The 20,101-nt window shown below is 47.3% G+C and overlaps 1 protein-coding gene across 2 annotated transcripts in view; it reads left to right on the plus strand.

Annotated features, from left to right (window-relative positions):
* The window catches only part of RABGAP1L (RAB GTPase activating protein 1 like), a 419,353-nt gene that overhangs the window by 38,608 nt on the left and 360,644 nt on the right, over positions 1–20,101 (plus strand). The window contains exon 1 of one of the 2 annotated variants that reach the window (XM_083157294.1): positions 394–526. The exons of the other annotated variant lie outside the window; for it this stretch is intronic. The gene's annotated coding sequence lies outside the window, so the exon portion shown is untranslated. Of the gene's footprint in view, positions 1–393; positions 527–20,101 lie in introns of those variants that run through there. 2 annotated transcript variants of the gene reach the window in all.

Consider the following 20,101-nt stretch of genomic DNA (forward strand, 5'->3'; position numbering starts at 1 on the left):
TTAATAAATGAATGTGACATAGGGGGTATTCATATCCATTCGGTCCTCTGTGCATTCGCACGAAGGACCGATGGTGCGCATCTGCGCATGCACATTTCTGGTAAAGTTTCGGTTCGCCGGGTGCACGCACCCATGGTGGCGTGCGGGGGCCGGAGATTGGCGGGGGGCGCTGGGCTGCCCCATTACCATATGGGAACGCCCAGCCACTTAGGGGCACCCCTTCTTTAGTCAACATTTAAAACAGCACTGGCGGTTTTCGGGAGGGGGTGGTGGGGAGTCAATGAGGACTAGAGTGCATTAGGGCAGCTGAGCAGACACCCGCTCACCCGTTCCTCTCCTGTCGTCCTCTCTACCCCCTCACTAGCATCATCGCTAAACAAGACAGCGCGGCTGCAGAGCTGGCAGCTGAAACAGAAAGACGTGTGCCTCCTTTCCAGCAGCAATGACACGGACATCCCGACCAGCCACATCATCAGCCAGTCGCAGCAGCAGGGAGCAGTAACCCCCACGGGCCGCCACGCCAACAGTAAAATGCTCTTTAATTTGGAACACGTACTAGTGGCTGTCTGAGGGAGGGGTATATATGGATAAGAGAGATCATCTATGGCTGTATACATGTACTGTTTATATGTGTATATGCACTGTATGTTTGTGTGTATCTCTTATATAATAGCCCAGATCTGTCACTCTGTGAGTGTGTGTATGATGCTGGGCGGAGTCACAGAGGGACAGACTGGGCCCAAAAGCCTATCAGCGCAGCACTTCCTGAGATGGCCCATCCCCACCCATGTTGCCTCCCTTCACGGCAGCCCCCCCACCACCAACAGCACCCCCCCAGCGAACACCATTTCCAGTGCACAACAACCCGATCCCCCGCAGTCACAAGTCAAACACCCCCCAGGGACGTGTACCCAAACCCATATTTACCGGACCCTGCCATTAATGCCAACCTCCCCCAATAACTGCAATCCCCCTGCGCGATTACTGCTGACGTCACATGGAGGCCTTCCAGCACTAGCTCCGCGGCCACACTGCCCTGGGAACCAGAGCGGTCGTCTCTTTGCTCTCCCAGGAGCTACACACTGATGCCATCTCCCCATCACACACAGCTGATCCCAGGCTGCTGCCTCCGGCCCCTACCCATATCCCCCTGGCCTAACACTGCCGCCTGTTACCGCCTGCCATGTTCCCGCCATCCCGGCCTCCTTGCTCTGTGAACCAGGGGATCGGTGTCTCCTCCAGCCCGCAGTGCAGGTACCACAGCCCGGCTTTCAAGCATCTCTCTCCCGGGGGCTGGCAGCTGCTAGGCGGCAGGGTCCACCCCTCTCCCTCCACTATTTCCTGTATGTATATATATATCTATATATCCCATCCTCAATTCCTAAATACTCCCCCCTCACTTATATACTGTATACCCCCTCCCCAATTCCTGCATACCCCCTACCCAATATCTTGTATCTACCCCCTCCCCAATTTCTGCATACTCCCCCCTCACTTATATACTGTATACCCCCTCTCCAATATCCTGTATACCCCCTGTCACAAACTGAAGTACTGTTCTACCTAACTCGGAAATTGGCGTGACCTGATGCAGGAGCGCGGAGTCTAACCGTGCCGGGCATTTTCTGCCAGTGACCCCTCCAATCGGGATATGGGCTTCCAGTAGCGCACGCAGGGGGGGTTTCTGAGTACCCAGAAACCCCCCTAGGAGTCTAAGGGCCCTCACCTGAAAGCTGAGGGTCCCCTCTTTCCATGGGTATAAGAATTGTAAAAATCGGCCCTTGGGAACCGGAGATATCTGACTTCAAAGCAGTGGTCCCCATCCAAACCTGTTAATTGCTCTTCCCAGTCAGATATTTCAGGTTCTTTCTGACTTAGAGTTTTTCTGAGGGTATATTCCAAAAGCTGGGACTCTCCCCCTTTGAACGACACTAGCAGCTTGTCTCTACTTTTCCCAGAACCAGAGATATCAGCCTTCCAGCAGCTGGTTACTGCTCCAGCTCCACACACCTGGTATGTAGTTTTATATACTCGTTGGCAGATTGCTCTGCCTCCTGAATTCTGATCCCCTAGTCCCCAATACCATTTGGTAGGTGGGATTCTCTAGTTTTCAATTCCATTAAAATCTAAGAAATCTGTTTCCGGGAACTGGAGATATCTGCAGTCAAGCAAGCTGTCCTCCCACCAGAAAATTATGAATAATAAGCCCACTCCACTATACACCCCTCCTCTGCATATTAAACATCCTCTAACACCCTGGAAGTTATGTATCAGGGCCCCTTCATTCAGCCCAATGCCCCCTTCTCCCACCCCATCTCCCACCATCTGTGCAGTAAAGGGGTAATTAGTGGAAATTACTGATCCATCCTACATGCTGAGTGGTTGATATAATACCCTCTACCACCCCCGGGACATCAAAGCTTCCCCCACCCCTACCGCTGGAGGATCAGTAGGGGCCCCAATACATTGCTATGCCCAGGCTTCTACACTGCTGTTGACGCCCCTGTATGTATGTATATGTATGTATATATATATATTTTTATTTATTTATTATTATTATTATTATTTAGGTACTTATGTATTATCTGGACTCCCATGTTAAATGCACCCCATTTTTTCATACCCCTACTATCCAACTACGCATGGAGTTGATTTTATATAGTGTGGCGAGCGCAGCGAGCCACCGTGCCCGAAGCGTGGCGAGCGCACGCGGTCTCATAAGAACAACGGAAGCCCAGATATTACATAAGTACCATTATTTATATACATTTGGTCTATCTATAATACTTTAACTGACCCGGCATATACTGGGTCACCTAAGTGTCCATCTCCATGCTTTGCTCCGCCCCTCTGGAAACCCCCTTCTGAAAATCCTGCGTTTGCCACTGGCTTCTACGGCGCCAGGCATGTTGGTTGCAGCCCCCTTGTCAGGTTTCCCTTGTGAGTTTGTATAAGTACTAATGAGATGAAATATGGAAGCTAGCCGGGTCGAGATCGGAACGGACAAAGCAGGTACCAAAGGATAAAGCAAAGGGAGTCCAAGGTCAGGCCGGGTCATACACAGGAAAGCACAGTTTGCAGTACACTAGGATGAAGCTGAAGAATGGTCACTAGGCAAGCTGAGATCATACACTGGATAACACAGGTCAGGTACCGAAGGATCAAGCAGGAGAGGTCAAATACAATAGTCAGGAATCTCAAGGTAATGGATAATGCACAGGACCGCTGGAGCTGGTGTGAACCTATACTCTGGCAGGGATTGAGCTTTATATAGGGAGTTAATTGCTGGAGTCTCACAGGTGCCTCAATCAGTGAGAGCTGACCATGTCTCACTCAGGTGTTGTAATTAATTAGCAAAGCTCAAACCACACAGAACTTCCTTGCAGCATGGAGCAGAGCTGAACTGACAGGAGAAGTCACAAACCAGGTAAGAACCAAACAATACTTGAATGTTGTGACACCCCCTACCCAATATCTGCTTACTCCCCCCTTACCTATATACTGTATACCCCCTCCACAATATCCTGTATACCGCCTCCCAAATTCCTGCATACTCCCCCCTCACCTATGCACTGTATACCCCCTCCCCAATTTCGACTGGTACACCCCCTCCTCAATTTCCTGTATACCCCCTCCCCAATATCTGCATACTCCCCCCTCACCTATACACTGTATTACCCCCCTCCTCAATATCCTGTATACCACCTCCTAAATTCCTGCATACCCCCCTCACCTATATCCTCTATACCCCCTCCCAAATTCCTGCATACTCCTCTCACCTATACACTGTATATACCCCCTCCCCAACATCCTGTATATGTATATATGTGTATATATACATATATATATATATATATATATAGAGTTCAATAATAGGCGTCACTCCGAGGGCTTTCAATGGAAAAACTTTTTTTATATAAGCAGAAAAAAACAGACTACATCATCACGTCTGCTATGTCGACGTTTCAATGTCCTGAGACATTTTTCTCAAGACCAGACATGAGAATAGGCATACAGCGAATGTTACACAAATAACTGTTTAAATAGGCGCTTACCTGACACTTGTCCGTCCGGCGGCCGGGTGCACGCCGTCACGCCCCGCATCGAGGAGTCCCGGAATGCTGACGTCAGCCTCCTGCTCCCGTTGCCTGGGAGACACATGAAGCCGCCGTCCCCGGCCGCCGGACGTCATCGCGCAGGCTGTCAGTGTAACTGGAGATGAAAAAGCAAATTACACTGTGAACAACTGTGCCACACAAATAGGTTAAACAACTATGCAACAAATATAAATGCATGAACAGTGCCAGTGGGGCAGCAACAAATGAGTGATAACGGGAATACTGTAAATATCAAAAGACACACTGATCAATAAAGAACGCTCCAATTAAAGCGTTCGTTGAGTCCCAGCGGCTTACAAGTCTGTAACCTAAAAATCCAACGGCCTTCCATCTTGAGCAATGCCCCATCTCTGTCGCCCCCTCTGCGAAAGGGAGGGACATGGTCTATTAGGATAAATTTAAGGTCACTGATGGAATGGCCCGCTTCCAGAAAGTGACGGGCCACTGGCTGATCCGATGATTTGGACTTAATGGCATTAGATATGGCAGAACGATGCAAGGCCATCCTGTCACGCACTGTGCGGATGGTCTTGCCCACGTAATGCAGGTGACATGGACAATATAGTAAATAAATGACATGTGTCGTCAGACAGGTGAGCACATGTCGAATAGGAATGCTGATTTTGGTGATTTTGGTGACGGGGTGGAGAAATGTTTTACACACCACCAAGTTTTTGCAAGTTGTTAATGAGAGTTGCCAGAATATCTAGCACCAGACAAGCAGCTGTAGAGAGTACCAATGCAGTGGTGGAGAAATTTGTAACCAGAGGTTATAACCTTAAACAACTACAAGTACTCCAAAAGGAGGTCTTGGCCATGCCACGGACCGATTTATTAAAACCTAAAGTGCGCCACCATGACAATTTATTACCATGGAAACAAGAATTCTCCACGTCAAGCCCTGTAGTACAAAGAGCAACAACAGCTTTGTGGCCGATTATTAAGACCGATGTATCTCTCCCTGGATTGCAAAACAGAAGACCCATGGCTTGTTACACCCGGGGGCGCAACATCAAGGATCAGGTGGTGCATACCGATATTACCGGGTTTGATGTACCATCACAGCCACAGAATTTCTTGTCCAAACTCCCGGGTTGCTACAGGTGCCTGAACTGCACAACTTGCAAAAACTTGGTGGTGTGTAAAACATTTCTCCACCCCGTCACCAAAATCAGCATTCCTATTCGACATGTGCTCACCTGTCTGACGACACATGTCATTTATTTACTATATTGTCCATGTCACCTGCATTACGTGGGCAAGACCATCCGCACAGTGCGTGACAGGATGGCCTTGCATCGTTCTGCCATATCTAATGCCATTAAGTCCAAATCATCGGATCAGCCAGTGGCCCGTCACTTTCTGGAAGCGGGCCATTCCATCAGTGACCTTAAATTTATCCTAATAGACCATGTCCCTCCCTTTCGCAGAGGGGGCGACAGAGATGGGGCATTGCTCAAGATGGAAGCCCGTTGGATTTTTAGGTTACAGACTTGTAAGCCGCTGGGACTCAACGAACGCTTTAATTGGAGCGTTCTTTATTGATCAGTGTGTCTTTTGATATTTACAGTATTCCCGTTATCACTCATTTGTTGCTGCCCCACTGGCACCGTTCATGCATTTATATTTGTTGCATAGTTGTTTAACCTATTTGTGTGGCACAGTTGTTCACAGTGTAATTTGCTTTTTCATCTCCAGTTACACTGACAGCCTGCGCGATGACGTCCGGCGGCCGGGGACGGCGGCTTCATGTGTCTCCCAGGCAACGGGAGCAGGAGGCTGACGTCAGCATTCCGGGACTCCTCGATGCGGGGCGTGACGGCGTGCACCCGGCCGCCGGACGGACAAGTGTCAGGTAAGCGCCTATTTAAACAGTTATTTGTGTAACATTCGCTGTATGCCTATTCTCATGTCTGGTCTTGAGAAAAATGTCTCAGGACATTGAAACGTCGACATAGCAGACGTGATGATGTAGTCTGTTTTTTTCTGCTTATATAAAAAAAGTTTTTCCATTGAAAGCCCTCGGAGTGACGCCTATTATTGAACTCTATTCCTTATCTGGAGGAAGGCACCCGGGGCCCGTTATTCAAGTTTCATTGGAGTGCCGGCTCGCATCCAACCCTGTTCACCAGGACCACCGCGGTGATCCAACCGGAGCAAGGCACCCACCATCGATTATAGCGCATTACCGGGCTTTATTATCCCGCAGACTGCAGTATGGAGAATCCCATGCAACCCCCCACTGGCTGCCGCACCATGCCGGCCACTAAGGGGTTAATTCACAGCATTAGCGATGCCGAGGCACAGCAAATATTGTTTGATGAAACGGAGGAAGACACGATACCTGATGTATCGCTTGATGACATCATGCATCAAATGTTTCAATTGAAAAAGAGAGAGGTGGACTATCTCCTTCACGGCTCATCATTGTCCAAGTATTTCCGCCAGCACATGATCCCACGGGGTTTCAGGATCAGAAACATCCCGACTATCGGTAGATTCAATCCCGATTTTTGTGCAAAATGGATCGGGGTCTTAAATAAATGCAGTTTAGATCTGATGCTTTTAGTCATCGACGAGTCAAAGAGAGAACTTGCATTGGTGAAAGATAAAATTGATAAATTGGAAGCTTTACATCAGATACCCAATATACAAACATCTAACCCCGATTGGCAACGTAATTTAACCACCAAGGTGGAAAATTACAGAAAGGAGCTCCTTAAATTCAAGGCGAACAAATTCACCACGGTCTCCAGAGACTACGATGAAAATAAGGTTTATAGGTGGCTCATGGGTGGGGAACCAGGACCACAAAACTATAACAAACCAGGCCCGTATGGGTATCGTCGTAGAAGAGAGAACCGAGCAAGAGAAACAGCGACTTCCAATTCTGACAGTGATTTCAGATTGCAAGATTCTGATGAAGCCTCCCGTAGAACAGAGGTCCCTTTAGAACAACCAGGCCCATCAAGCCTAAAAACAAAGCCACCCGCAGGAGTGGCCAGAACCAAAGGGCAACGAGAGCTAAAGGCCCTTCTGAGGAGTTAATTTATAATCTATCCTCATATACCTTGAAACCGGCCGAAGAGGCTGTTCTTAAAAAAGGCTTATCGTTTATTCCTACCAATACCCACAAGGAGCTACAATGGCAGATAGATCGCCATCGATTTGACCGCCACCTCCGTTTGAAAGAACATTTTCAACATTCTGAGTCTTCAATGGCCACTGATCCAATACAAAAATTTATTCAATCCAGGAGTAGTTCCAAATTTGACCCAGTGTCCTCTAACACTTCTATCCCCACCTTTTCCAGATTGGTGGATGCATCAGTGACAAAATACAATTCAGCCACTACTACCACTCATTATAATTTATCACGGGAGGAGCGCAAGGCCCTCAATGACTTGGCTGGATACAGACATATAGTAATACGGGCGGCGGACAAAGGGGGAGCAATAGTCGTCCAAAATCTAAGCGACTATAAAGACGAAATATACCAACAGCTCAGTGATACCATGGTATACGATAAACTTCCCACTGACCCCACCATCATTTACAAGCATGAATTGGACTCATTATTGGTTCAGGCCACCCAAAGGCAACTCATTAATAAAAATTTGGCTAGTGCCCTCATGCAGCAGTTTCCAGTAACGCCGGTCATCTATACGGTGCCCAAACTCCACAAAAATCCCAGCAGGCCTCCAGGCCGACCAATTATTTCGGCTAACAACTCTCTTTTCCAGCCTGTTTCAAAATTTCTGGACACTTTACTCCAACCTCATGTTCAAAAACAACCAACTTACGTGAAAGACACCACCGACTTCCTCCTGAGGCTACAACAGGTCACCCACATACCACCCGATACGGTTCTTGTTACGCTTGATGTATGCAGCTTGTACACAGCCATCCCCCAGGCAGCTGGAGTAGCAGCAGTCGCCAAATTTTTAAGATCACAAAATATCAACGAGATTGACCATCATTTATTTGTGCAGTTGCTATCATTAACCCTTGAAAGGAATTACTTCCTGTTCAATGGAGCCATTTACCAACAAAAAGCGGGGTGTGCTATGGGGAGCCCGGTAGCCCCAAGTCTGGCAAACATTTTCATGTTTGCGGAGGAAGAAGAGAAATTTTTAAGTGTGGACCACATAGCAAAGCACATCTTATTATACTGTCGTTTCATCGACGATCTCTTTTGTCTATGGACTGGGCCAACTGCTATCCTTGAGGAGCATATTCAAGCGATTAATACCAGTACTAGTCCCATTAAGTATACATATAATATACAACAAGAATCCATCGAGTACTTGGACGTACAGGTGTCATTATCCAATGGGAATTTGACAACCAAGGTTTACACAAAACCAACTGATCGTAATACCTTGCTGTTGGGATCAAGTCACCATCCTAAACCCCTTAAACGGGGGCTCCCAAAATCCCAATTAATGAGAGTTGCCAGAATATCTAGCACCAGACAAGCAGCTGTAGAGAGTACCAATGCAGTGGTGGAGAAATTTGTAACCAGAGGTTATAACCTTAAACAACTACAAGTACTCCAAAAGGAGGTCTTGGCCATGCCACGGACCGATTTATTAATACCTAAAGTGCGCCACCATGACAATTTATTACCATGGAAACAAGAATTCTCCACGTCAAGCCCTGTAGTACAAAGAGCAACAACAGCTTTGTGGCCGATTATTAAGACCGATGTATCTCTCCCTGGATTGCAAAACAGAAGACCCATGGCTTGTTACACCCGGGGGCGCAACATCAAGGATCAGGTGGTGCATACCGATATTACCGGGTTTGATGTACCATCACAGCCACAGAATTTCTTGTCCAAACTCCCGGGTTGCTACAGGTGCCTGAACTGTACAACTTGCAAAAACTTGGTGGTGTGTAAAACATTTCTCCACCCCGTCACCAAAATCAGCTATTCGACATGTGCTCACCTGTCTGACGACACATGTCATTTATTTACTATATTGTCCATGTCACCTGCATTACGTGGGCAAGACCATCCGCACAGTGCGTGACAGGATGGCCTTGCATCGTTCTGCCATATCTAATGCCATTAAGTCCAAATCATCGGATCAGCCAGTGGCCCGTCACTTTCTGGAAGCGGGCCATTCCATCAGTGACCTTAAATTTATCCTAATAGACCATGTCCCTCCCTTTCGCAGAGGGGGCGACAGAGATGGGGCATTGCTCAAGATGGAAGCCCGTTGGATTTTTAGGTTACAGACTTGTAAGCCGCTGGGACTCAACGAACGCTTTAATTGGAGCGTTCTTTATTGATCAGTGTGTCTTTTGATATTTACAGTATTCCCGTTATCACTCATTTGTTGCTGCCCCACTGGCACCGTTCATGCATTTATATTTGTTGCATAGTTGTTTAACCTATTTGTGTGGCACAGTTGTTCACAGTGTAATTTGCTTTTTCATCTCCAGTTACACTGACAGCCTGCGCGATGACGTCCGGCGGCCGGGGACGGCGGCTTCATGTGTCTCCCAGGCAACGGGAGCAGGAGGCTGACGTCAGCATTCCGGGACTCCTCGATGCGGGGCGTGACGGCGTGCACCCGGCCGCCGGACGGACAAGTGTCAGGTAAGCGCCTATTTAAACAGTTATTTGTGTAACATTCGCTGTATGCCTATTCTCATGTCTGGTCTTGAGAAAAATGTCTCAGGACATTGAAACGTCGACATAGCAGACGTGATGATGTAGTCTGTTTTTTTCTGCTTATATAAAAAAAGTTTTTCCATTGAAAGCCCTCGGAGTGACGCCTATTATTGAACTCTATTCCTTATCTGGAGGAAGGCACCCCGGGGCCCGTTATTCAAGTTTCATTGGAGTGCCGGCTCGCATCCAACCCTATATATATATATATATATATATATACTCTCCCTAATATCCTGTGTATACAACATTGTGGAGGGGTATATACAGGATATTGGGGAGGGGTATACAGCATGTTTGGGTGGTGGTTATATTCAGTGTATTAGGGTTATATATATATATATATATATATATATATATTGCTCCAACTCCCCCCCCCCCCTGTCTGACTGAGCCCCATGTGACCGGGGAGGTGCCTAGCTTGCTCCGCCCGCTGCGGGGTGAGAGAAGCCGGCCAGGGGACACATGACGGGAGCCGGGCTCTAGTACCCAGGCTGCGGGCTGAAGAATAGACCTATCCCTGGTCCCGGAGCTAGGCGGCCAGGCCGCCGCACACATGGGAGGAACAGTGAGTGAAGGTAAAAGCCAGCTGTGTTATACTGATGGATACAGGGAGGGACCGGAAGCAGCAGCCCGGGATAAGCTGTATCTAATGCGAAAATGGCGGCAGTGTGTAGCTCCAGGAAAGAGCAGAAAGACGGCCGCTTCGGTCCTTAGGATTCTAGGTCCTAATCCATATGGAGGATTCCAGCTATTGGGGGAGGTTGCCAGTAGCTCCGCAAAGCCCGCAGTGACTTGGAGGCATTGGGTAAGTTTAGCCGCAGGGTCTGTGGATGCTATTTTTGTTACAGAAACCCCAAACAACCTCCCCCACCCACAACACCCCAACACACATGTGCAGCACACCCACATGCACTTGCATAAACAATACCGCACCTCCCCCACCCACCACAAACCTTCCCCCACCCATGGAACACCAAACTCACGCCCTTCCACAGCACGCACGCACCCCTTTACCACACCCGCCCATCAATCCCCACCACCCCTCCCATAATGAAAACTTTCACAGGTTAAGGGGGCAGAGCCCTAGCGATGGTGAGAAGAACGCCTGTAGGGTATTACAGAGGCCATATATGGCTGCATATATGTATGTATGTATGTACTGTGTTTGTGTATGTTTGTGTTGAGGCAGTGGATGGCAGATATATTTATACTAGGTGATTCATCGTGCCCTCCGGGCGCTCTTCACACCGTCGTGAGGGGCTACGCCCCATTAGAAGTAGAAATATATGTGAGTGTGAGATCTAGTATAATTGAGATAGAGATCGCAGAGATAGAAAGGGATCGCAGAGAGAGATAGAGTGGTAACGCAGAGAGATAGAGAGAGGTATCGCAGAGAGAGAGAGGGATCGCAGAGAGAGAGAGGGGATCGCAGAGAGAGAGAGGGATCGCAGAGAGAGAGAGGGATCGCAGAGAGAGAGAATCCCTTTAGTGGGCACCCCTCCCCGCACCCGAGACCCCCCCTCCTGAAATTCGCGGGCACCTCTCCCCCCACCAGCGACACACACACACACCCCAATTCACGGGCACCCCTCCCCCACCCGTGACCCCCCCCTTCCCGAAATTTGTGGGCACCCCTCCCCCACACCCCCCAATTCGCGGGCACTCCTCCCCCTACCCGTGACCCCCCCTCCCGAAATTCACAGGCACCCCTCCCCCCACCCGCGACCCCCCCCCCCCCAATTCACGGGCACTCCACCCCCCCTTCCGAAATTTGCGGGCACCCATCCCCCCACCCGTGACACACACACCCCCCCCCCAATTTGCGGGCACCCCTCCCCCCACCCGTAGCCTCCCTCCCGAAATTGGCAGACACCCCTCCCCCCATCCGCGACCCCCCCTCCCTAAAATCGCGGACACACCCCCCCCCAATTCGCGGACACCCCTCCTGAAATTTGCGGGCACCCCTCCCCCCACCCGTGACACACACAACCCCCCGATTCGCGGGCACCCCTCCCCCCACCCGTGACCCCCCTCACGAAATTGGCGGGCAACCCTAGCCCCCCCCGCCCCCCCCCTCCTGAAATCCGCGGGCACCCCTCCCCCCACCCGCGACAACTCCTCCCGAAATTCGTGGGCACCCCACCCACGACCCCCCCTACCGAAAATCGCGGGCACCCCTCCCCCACCCGCGACCCGTGGAGGGGTGGTGTTCAGCCGTGGGGCGGGGTTTGGCTGGTATTTGGCCAGACATGGGGGAGTGTGGGAGAGTAAGGGGCAGGAGCTTTGTGTAGGACATAGGATGTGTAGAACTTGTAATGCAGGTTCTGCATTGTGGATAACGGTGGATGGGTCTGTCAATCACCCGTGGAACCCCGCCCACCATTACCTACACTGCTTTTGAGTGACAGATCTGGCTAAATATATAAGAGATTTTACACACAGTGGTATAATTATAGAGGGTGGGGGTCTGGCACCATTCAATTTTCTTTTTATATATCGGGTCCAGCGGGGGAGTGGTACCAACTCACTGGTGGTATCTAGCAGTGGTTGGGAGGTCCAGGTGACCGCTGATGATGTCACATCTTTAGAGAAAGGGTGGGTGAGTGGTCTCGGCCCAGCATGCTGTCTCCTTTACGTGTTGTCTGTTTTCTATAATTGGTATGTGTTTTTTTATGAGAATTTTGTATTCTTGCTACCTTACTTAGACGATTCTTGTTTTTAATTTTGCACTGAAAATGGTCAGGAAGGGGTACCACTGAGGGGTATCACTGCGTGTATCCATCAAATAATTACGGATGTCTCTGAGACATCCTTATTCTACTCAATGCAATCAGGTGTCTGGGAAACGTATGAATGCAGCCCTATGCACTTTCACCTGATCGACCAGGAAAGTGAGTAATTAGTGGTGCAATGGGGGGGGGGGGGGTGTCAGTAGGCAGAAAGTTTATCTAGGGTGCCAGGAACCCTTGCACCGACCCTGGATAGAGCAGTGTAACATGGGACATTACTTGTACCAGTCCCTACAGTCAGGGTACAGTCCCCACAAGCAGGACTGTTTGCCAGATATAGTACAAGTGTCAGGCTCTGGCAGGAGATGGACACCGTCCCCATCCATAGAGGACTCACCACTGGCTCATGGCTTAGTCTCATCAGCAATAGCGACAATTTACAAATCGTTATTTCCTGTATTCATACAACAATCTGTAACTGTTCATTATATGAATACTGTGCTATTATATCATTCTATAGCTGTACTAGGAATAACATGAAGTAATGTAATGTATAATATGCCATCTCTATTCTGCAATGTCAGCGATTAAAAGGAAGAGATTCCCAGGTCCCTTCCTCAGGAAGGAAAAAGATCTGCCCTGTAAGTATTCATCTCCTATACTTACACATAAGTGTTTGCTTCATAGATCAGAACTATTATGGGTCAGGTAATGGGATTGCAGCATAAGATATAGGGGTGACTCAGCATGACTCTGTAAGCACATAGATTTGGTGCTTTCCAAGCGGTTACACGCTGCCCTCCACTCCCCTTCGCTGTCTGGATGGCCGCATTTGCATGCGAATGCATGTGTTCGCTGAACACATCAATTTGGATGCGGCCATACAGATAAAAAAAATCATTTGATGGTCGGCAACCATCGAAGGAGTTTTCGCACGTTCACAGAAAACAGTCTGATCTGACTTTTATCTGATCCGGAGATGGCCAAACAGGGGATGGGCGCTAACGTCATGTGACATCAATAATACATAAACAAGAAAAGGAAGTATAATGTAGATGCACTGAAAGTCAATAAATGGAACATAAAATTTAGCCTTTATAAATTTTTTAATAAAATCGGTGAAGTATTAAAATATATTAGAAGGAAATAAAGAGCAGAAATGAGATTTAAAACAAAAATGACCACTGCTCAACTCTGTCCTATATTTGCAGGGTTAAGTTATCCCTGTATGTTCTCTGTGGTGTCCTATCTGGATACTAATGCCCCTTTCAGACCGCACTTTTGAAACGGTAAATTGCCGTTTTTTTACCGTTTTAAAACGGTAATGTGTGCGGTCTGAAAGGTCCAGTCCCACTTAACCGGTTAGAAAATGCCGTTTTTCTAACCGGTTAAAATGCAGGGTCCTACCCGTTTCTGAACCGGTATTTTAGCGCAAAAATCGGCTCAGAAACGGTATTTAGGACCCAGCCAATGAGCTGGGTCCTAAATTCAGCACAGTGAATACTTAATGAGCGCTCATTAAGTATTCACAGCACTGGAGCCCCCCCGCGCGTGTCGACGCCCCCCACGCGTGTCGACGGCCCCCCCGCGTGTCGACCCCCCCCGCGCTTGTCGGCGCCCCCCCCCCCCCCCCCCGTGTCGACTTACCCCGTGCCGGTATCTCCGTTGTGGTTCCCGGCACTGCAGCTCAGTATGCTCGGAAAGCACTTATGAAAAAAGTGTCTTTCAGAAAATGGCTGCCCCCCATACGGAAGACAGTTTTTTTTAAACAGGGTTTCCTATGGGGCAGCCATTTTCTGGAAGACACTTTTTTCATAAGTGCTTTCCGAGCATACTGAGCTGCAGTCCACAACGGAGGTACCGGCACGGGGTAAGTCGACACGGGGGGGGGGGGGGGGGGCGCCGACACGCGGGGTGGGGGGGCGTCGACACGCGCGGGGGGCGTCGACATGCGCGGGGGCGTCGACATGCGCGGGGGGCGTCGACATGCTCTCGGTCGACATGCGAGGGGGGGGGGGAGCTGCACGGAGGGGAGGGCTGAAGGCTGCACTGGCTTTGACCCTGTATTTGGAAAGTTTCCAAAAACGGGTCTGCCAGTGTCAAAAAATCGGCACTTAAACGGTAATATACCGTTTAAGTGCTGCGGTGTGAAAGGGGTTTTATCTGGCAGACCCGTTTTTGGAAACGTTTCCAAATACAGGGTCAAAGCCAGTTATGCGGTCTGAAAGCAGCATAAGTCTCTGATTATTATTTCACAGACACTGGTTACTTTTCTATATTTGTAGCAATAGAAAGTATCTTTTATTTTTAACTTATTTCTTTAGGTTAAATAGCCTTCCATTAGGTTCTTATGTCACACTTTTATTGTGTGTTACAGTTCCATGTGTTTCTAGTATTTTATATTACAGTGATTTATTACCGTGTTTCCCCGATAATTAGACCTACCCCGATAATAAGGCCTACCCAGATTTGGAACATTTGTCCAAAATAAGCCCTCCCCCGAAAATAAGACCTATGAAATTTCCCATGTATTTTTTTGGAGTTGTTAAAGTGAAGCCCTGCTCAGCCCTGCTCAGCCCCGCTCAGCCCCGCTCACCTCCGCTCACCTCCGCTCACCTCGCCTGTACGGTAATACCGCGGCTCCCGTTTCCAGGGATGCATTGCGGTAGGCGCGGCGTGACGTCACGCCGTGCACATCACGCGGCTGCTGATCAGTGCACACAGCGCCGACGGGGCCATCAATACCGGTACTGTACCGTACGGAGATCCGGTACACAAACAGGTGGGGGCATGTGGAAGATGGATGACTGGGATGGGAATTTTGAGATGTGGACTGGGGCATTTTTTTAAAGGAGCAGTGGGGCATTTTTTTTAAATAAGCCCTCCTCCGAAAATAAGACCTATGGTCTTTTTTGAGTAAAAAAAAAAATAAGACAGTGTCTTATTATCGGGGAAACACGGTATGCATGGATGTTTTTTGTAGGGTAGTGGAGCAGCGTATAATATTACATTACATATGATCGTCCAATTGTCCACTGATTGGACCGTGTGTGAGAAAACTACCTGGCATCCATCCCTGATGTTTTTAGTGCAGCTTTTATTCACAATCCTTGGTTGAAACAATAGAAACACAGTGATTAGCTTTCATATAACTGTATTGGCTAAGGGATCTATAATGAATTTATTAGCCGCTTTCTGTTTGGTGGCTTTTGTCCCCGCTTGAACAGTATCTCTATATGTCACTCGCTACTTGTTAGCACTGCCTACTTTATATTACAAGACAATATCCTTTTATATTGCAACATTATATTATGCAGTGGTCGAAGTGGAAATTTTGAAGTGGGGGTATGGAAATTTTGAAGTGGGGGTATGGAAAAGTAAAGAGTGAATATAGTGCGCACCTTCGGACACCCCCCTGTCCATCAACGTCCCCTGCCAGACTGCCCCGTTGTACAGGGGTATTACAAAGCACAATGGAGGTTATTCTGATCGGAGCGGCCAAACGTGCGTACGTTCACTATTAACGTACGCTAGCCGTACGCGGCCGTTAGGGTTAGGTCCACCCACAAATCAGCCGCTTACGTACGGGCAGAAATACCGTAGAAGGGGAGTGGCGTACAAATGAGCGTACGGCACCGTACGCAGACGGGCCAGCCCTTGCACTCCGACAACAGGCGTACAACTGAGCGTACGCCGCCGTTTACGGACGTCTTTCGTCCGTCTTCCCACCGACTTCTTGCGGAGATCTGAGCGTACGCCAGCTTGCACGGACGGGTCCCTATTGTTTTCAATGGAAAACACAGGTTATGTCACCGCTCGTGAGAGTGAGCGTACGTCCGTGTACGCTGCCATACCCTTCACATATATGGACCTGCAAATCTTGCCTCTCAACTACTAATCTGACAATTGATTAATTAATCTATTTGTTATTCAATTATTGTTTTCTATTAACTCAATTGTCTACCTTAATAAAGACCTAATAAAACTACATTTTAACCCTCATTACATGTATATTTGTTATGTTCTAATGTGGCATTTTAATCACTATCTATGTGTCCCCATATTGCTGTTACTTTTACATCAAGTTATGTTGGTGTTTCTGTATATGTACTAAATTATGTCCATAATTACTTTGTCCACAATGTGTAACATGTATACCTACCCTGATGTTATGTGTGATGTTTTAATCTAACAACATTAAACATGCATGCATTTTCACTATGTGTTATTTTACTCAAAAACACACACATTCACACATCAATCATTACCCCTCACCTCAAATTACAAGTATAACGTACAGTACACATCTGTATGTACCTACCCTTACAAGCCCTCTAACATATTTATTAGTAAAAACACAGGCAATTTCGAACTGTACATAAACGTTTATTTTGGGCAAAAATAATAAGGTGGGGGGGGGGGGGGATAAAACAAAATTAAATCCGGGCCTCCAACAGTCCAAACAGTATCTGGAGGTACAGGAGGGTAAGTAGTATCTCCCTCATTAGGGCTGCCACCTCCTCCTGCTGCTGTTCAGTGTCTGTAGTGAAGGGATAAAAAAAAAAAATTAATATATAACATACACAAAAGTTTGTTGTATTTGTACATAATAAAAAGTTCAGAGTTATGTGTGAAGGCCACATACATTTGTAAACTACATTGAAGATGGGTCTGCTGTAAACACAGTACTAAAAAATAATATGTTAACACACACATACTGTACATAGTAAATAACATTAATTCAATTACTCCTTCATCAATGAATGTATGCTGTATCCCAATTGGTACTTTGGTTTTGGGGGACTGTCCTCTAACCTCACAATTAGCCTGTGCTATTTAAGGGTTATGACATTGTTGTGGCTTAAGCACTCCTTACTATTTTAAATTTAGGACATTGCTGTACAAATTATAGGCCTACAGCTATGTTTGTAAAGCATGCATCCGCATGGCCTCACACACTATTACCAAAACAATCTCTACATTTAAGTTGCACCAGTGGCAGATTAAGCCTTTGGGGGGCCGGGGTACTTTAGAGCGGGGGGCCCCCTTGCACTTGTCATTACTGGCCGCACACTGCATGGGCGAATATTATACTGTCAAAACACAGAGTAAAGGCAGAATAAACGTGGTCAATGGTTACCTGCAGGGGATATATATATATATATCTAGAGTGAAGAGAATAGAAGAGGGCGCTTCATGGTGCATTAAACGAGTAGATTTATTGGATCCAAGTACACAATAAAATCCAGAGTAAAAGCAATTGCTCGTACCAAGTATTACAACTCTGTGGGCTGGTTACCACAAGGCATGAATATAACACACAAGGCAAGGCTGCTCACTTATCCGGCATAGGCGAACTGGAGAACTCCGGGAGTCTGCCACTGACAGGCGCTGGCTTGCGCTGCTGGAAGCAGGAGAACGGGGAGACACCACCGCCGGGTCGGACCAGAGGGAGACAGCAACAAAGTCGGGTAGAGCGTCACGTAGCCACGCCCTGACGCGTTTCGTCACTGGGACTTCGTCAGAGGGCGTGGCTACCGTGACTCAAGACCCGATATTTAACATAAGAAGCAGCCAATGGAAACAAGTCCACTGATTGCACTCCATGAGTGCCGGGGCAGCTAAACCGAAGGTCTCTAAATGGCTTACACAAGAGAGCTAACTAATTCTTAAAGAGACCATGTAAGGTTGGCTGCGGATTCCAACAGCTACCTGGATTATAGTAGTAGCCACTATGGCCCTTGGAAGGATAATATTCCATACTCTCAGTTTTTACGACTTAAAAGAAATTGCTCCGATTTGGCCCGTTTTGATGAACAGGCCAACATCTATGTTGATAGGTTTAAGGAAAAAGGCTATCCACCCAGAATTATAGATGGTGCACTTCAGAGAGCAAGAGGTACTGAGAGAACTGAGTTGTTACAGTATAAACCTAAGAACTGTTTAAATACCAATGTTAATGATCCCAATAATGTTATGTTTATAACGCAGTTCAATAGCAGGGACCGAGAATTAAGAAAGATCTTTAACAAACATTGGAATGTACTCCAATTAGATCCCATACTTGGTAGTCATATTCCAGCTAAACCTAAACTTGTCTTTAGAAAAGCCAACACCATCAAGTCGATAGTTTCTAAAAGTCAACTTGAAACTACACAAGTTAGACCAAGTAACAGTACATTTCTGTCCATCAAGGGGAGTTACCCCTGTAATGGTTGTAAAACCTGTAAATATATGGAGAAAGGTCCGGTTATTGATACTGCCACCAGCAATTTACGGATCAATGATTTTATAAACTGTAATTCTACACATGTTGTGTATTTATTGAAGTGTAGTTGCGGGCTCAAATACATCGGGAAAACTAAGCGATGTTTAAAGATACGTATTTTAGAGCATCTCCGCAACATCAAGCACGGGGTACTAAATCATAGTGTCCCCCGTCATTTCAAGGAATATCATAATTGTGACCCCTCATGTCTTACTTTTAAAGGGATTGAAGTGGTTAAACCAAATAGAAGGGGTGGTGATTTGGATAAACGTCTTATGAGGAGAGAGACACAGTGGATTTTGAAATTAAACACATTGACTCCTTTTGGACTCAATGAGGGTTACGAAATTACACCTTTCATCAACTGATGCCTAAAATCTCCTGCACTAGCACTTTAGCACTTACCTCCTTTATCACTCTCCCCCATTATGACTAATTTTCTATTATTAGTTCTTGTATCTTGTTGTACCCATCTGCACAAAAATATAACTGTCTTGTGGTGTACTTTTATACTGTTGTTGTTTTTTTATGTATTTGTTGTTTTTTTATGTATTTTTTATGTATTTTCTATAATGAATTTTTTATGTACACATTTTATATGTATGTAATGTATTTAATGAAATTTGCATGAATTGCTTAGTATTTTCATATTTAAATATGGTCGCTCTGTGAAAATTGTTCATCGATTGTACCAGTCTTTGTATGTACAAAAGTGTTGACACATGGTTTATGATTTGTCTACACACGTGTCGCCGCAGCCAACCTTACATGGTCTCTTTAAGAATTAGTTAGCTCTCTTGTGTAAGCCATTTAGAGACCTTCGGTTTAGCTGCCCCGGCACTCATGGAGTGCAATCAGTGGACTTGTTTCCATTGGCTGCTTCTTATGTTAAATATCGGGTCTTGAGTCACGGTAGCCACGCCCTCTGACGAAGTCCCAGTGACGAAACGCGTCAGGGCGTGGCTACGTGACGCTCTACCCGACTTTGTTGCTGTCTCCCTCTGGTCCGACCCGGCGGTGGTGTCTCCCCGTTCTCCTGCTTCCAGCAGCGCAAGCCAGCGCCTGTCAGTGGCAGACTCCCGGAGTTCTCCAGTTCGCCTATGCCGGATAAGTGAGCAGCCTTGCCTTGTGTGTTATATTCATGCCTTGTGGTAACCAGCCCACAGAGTTGTAATACTTGGTACGAGCAATTGCTTTTACTCTGGATTTTATTGTGTACTTGGATCCAATAAATCTACTCGTTTAATGCACCATGAAGCGCCCTCTTCTATTCTCTTCACTCTAGATCTCCATTTGCCAGTTG

The sequence above is a fragment of the Crinia signifera genome, chromosome 8, assembly GCF_055691185.1.
Source record: "Crinia signifera chromosome 8, ASM5569118v1, whole genome shotgun sequence".
Lineage (NCBI taxonomy): Eukaryota > Metazoa > Chordata > Amphibia > Anura > Myobatrachidae > Crinia > Crinia signifera.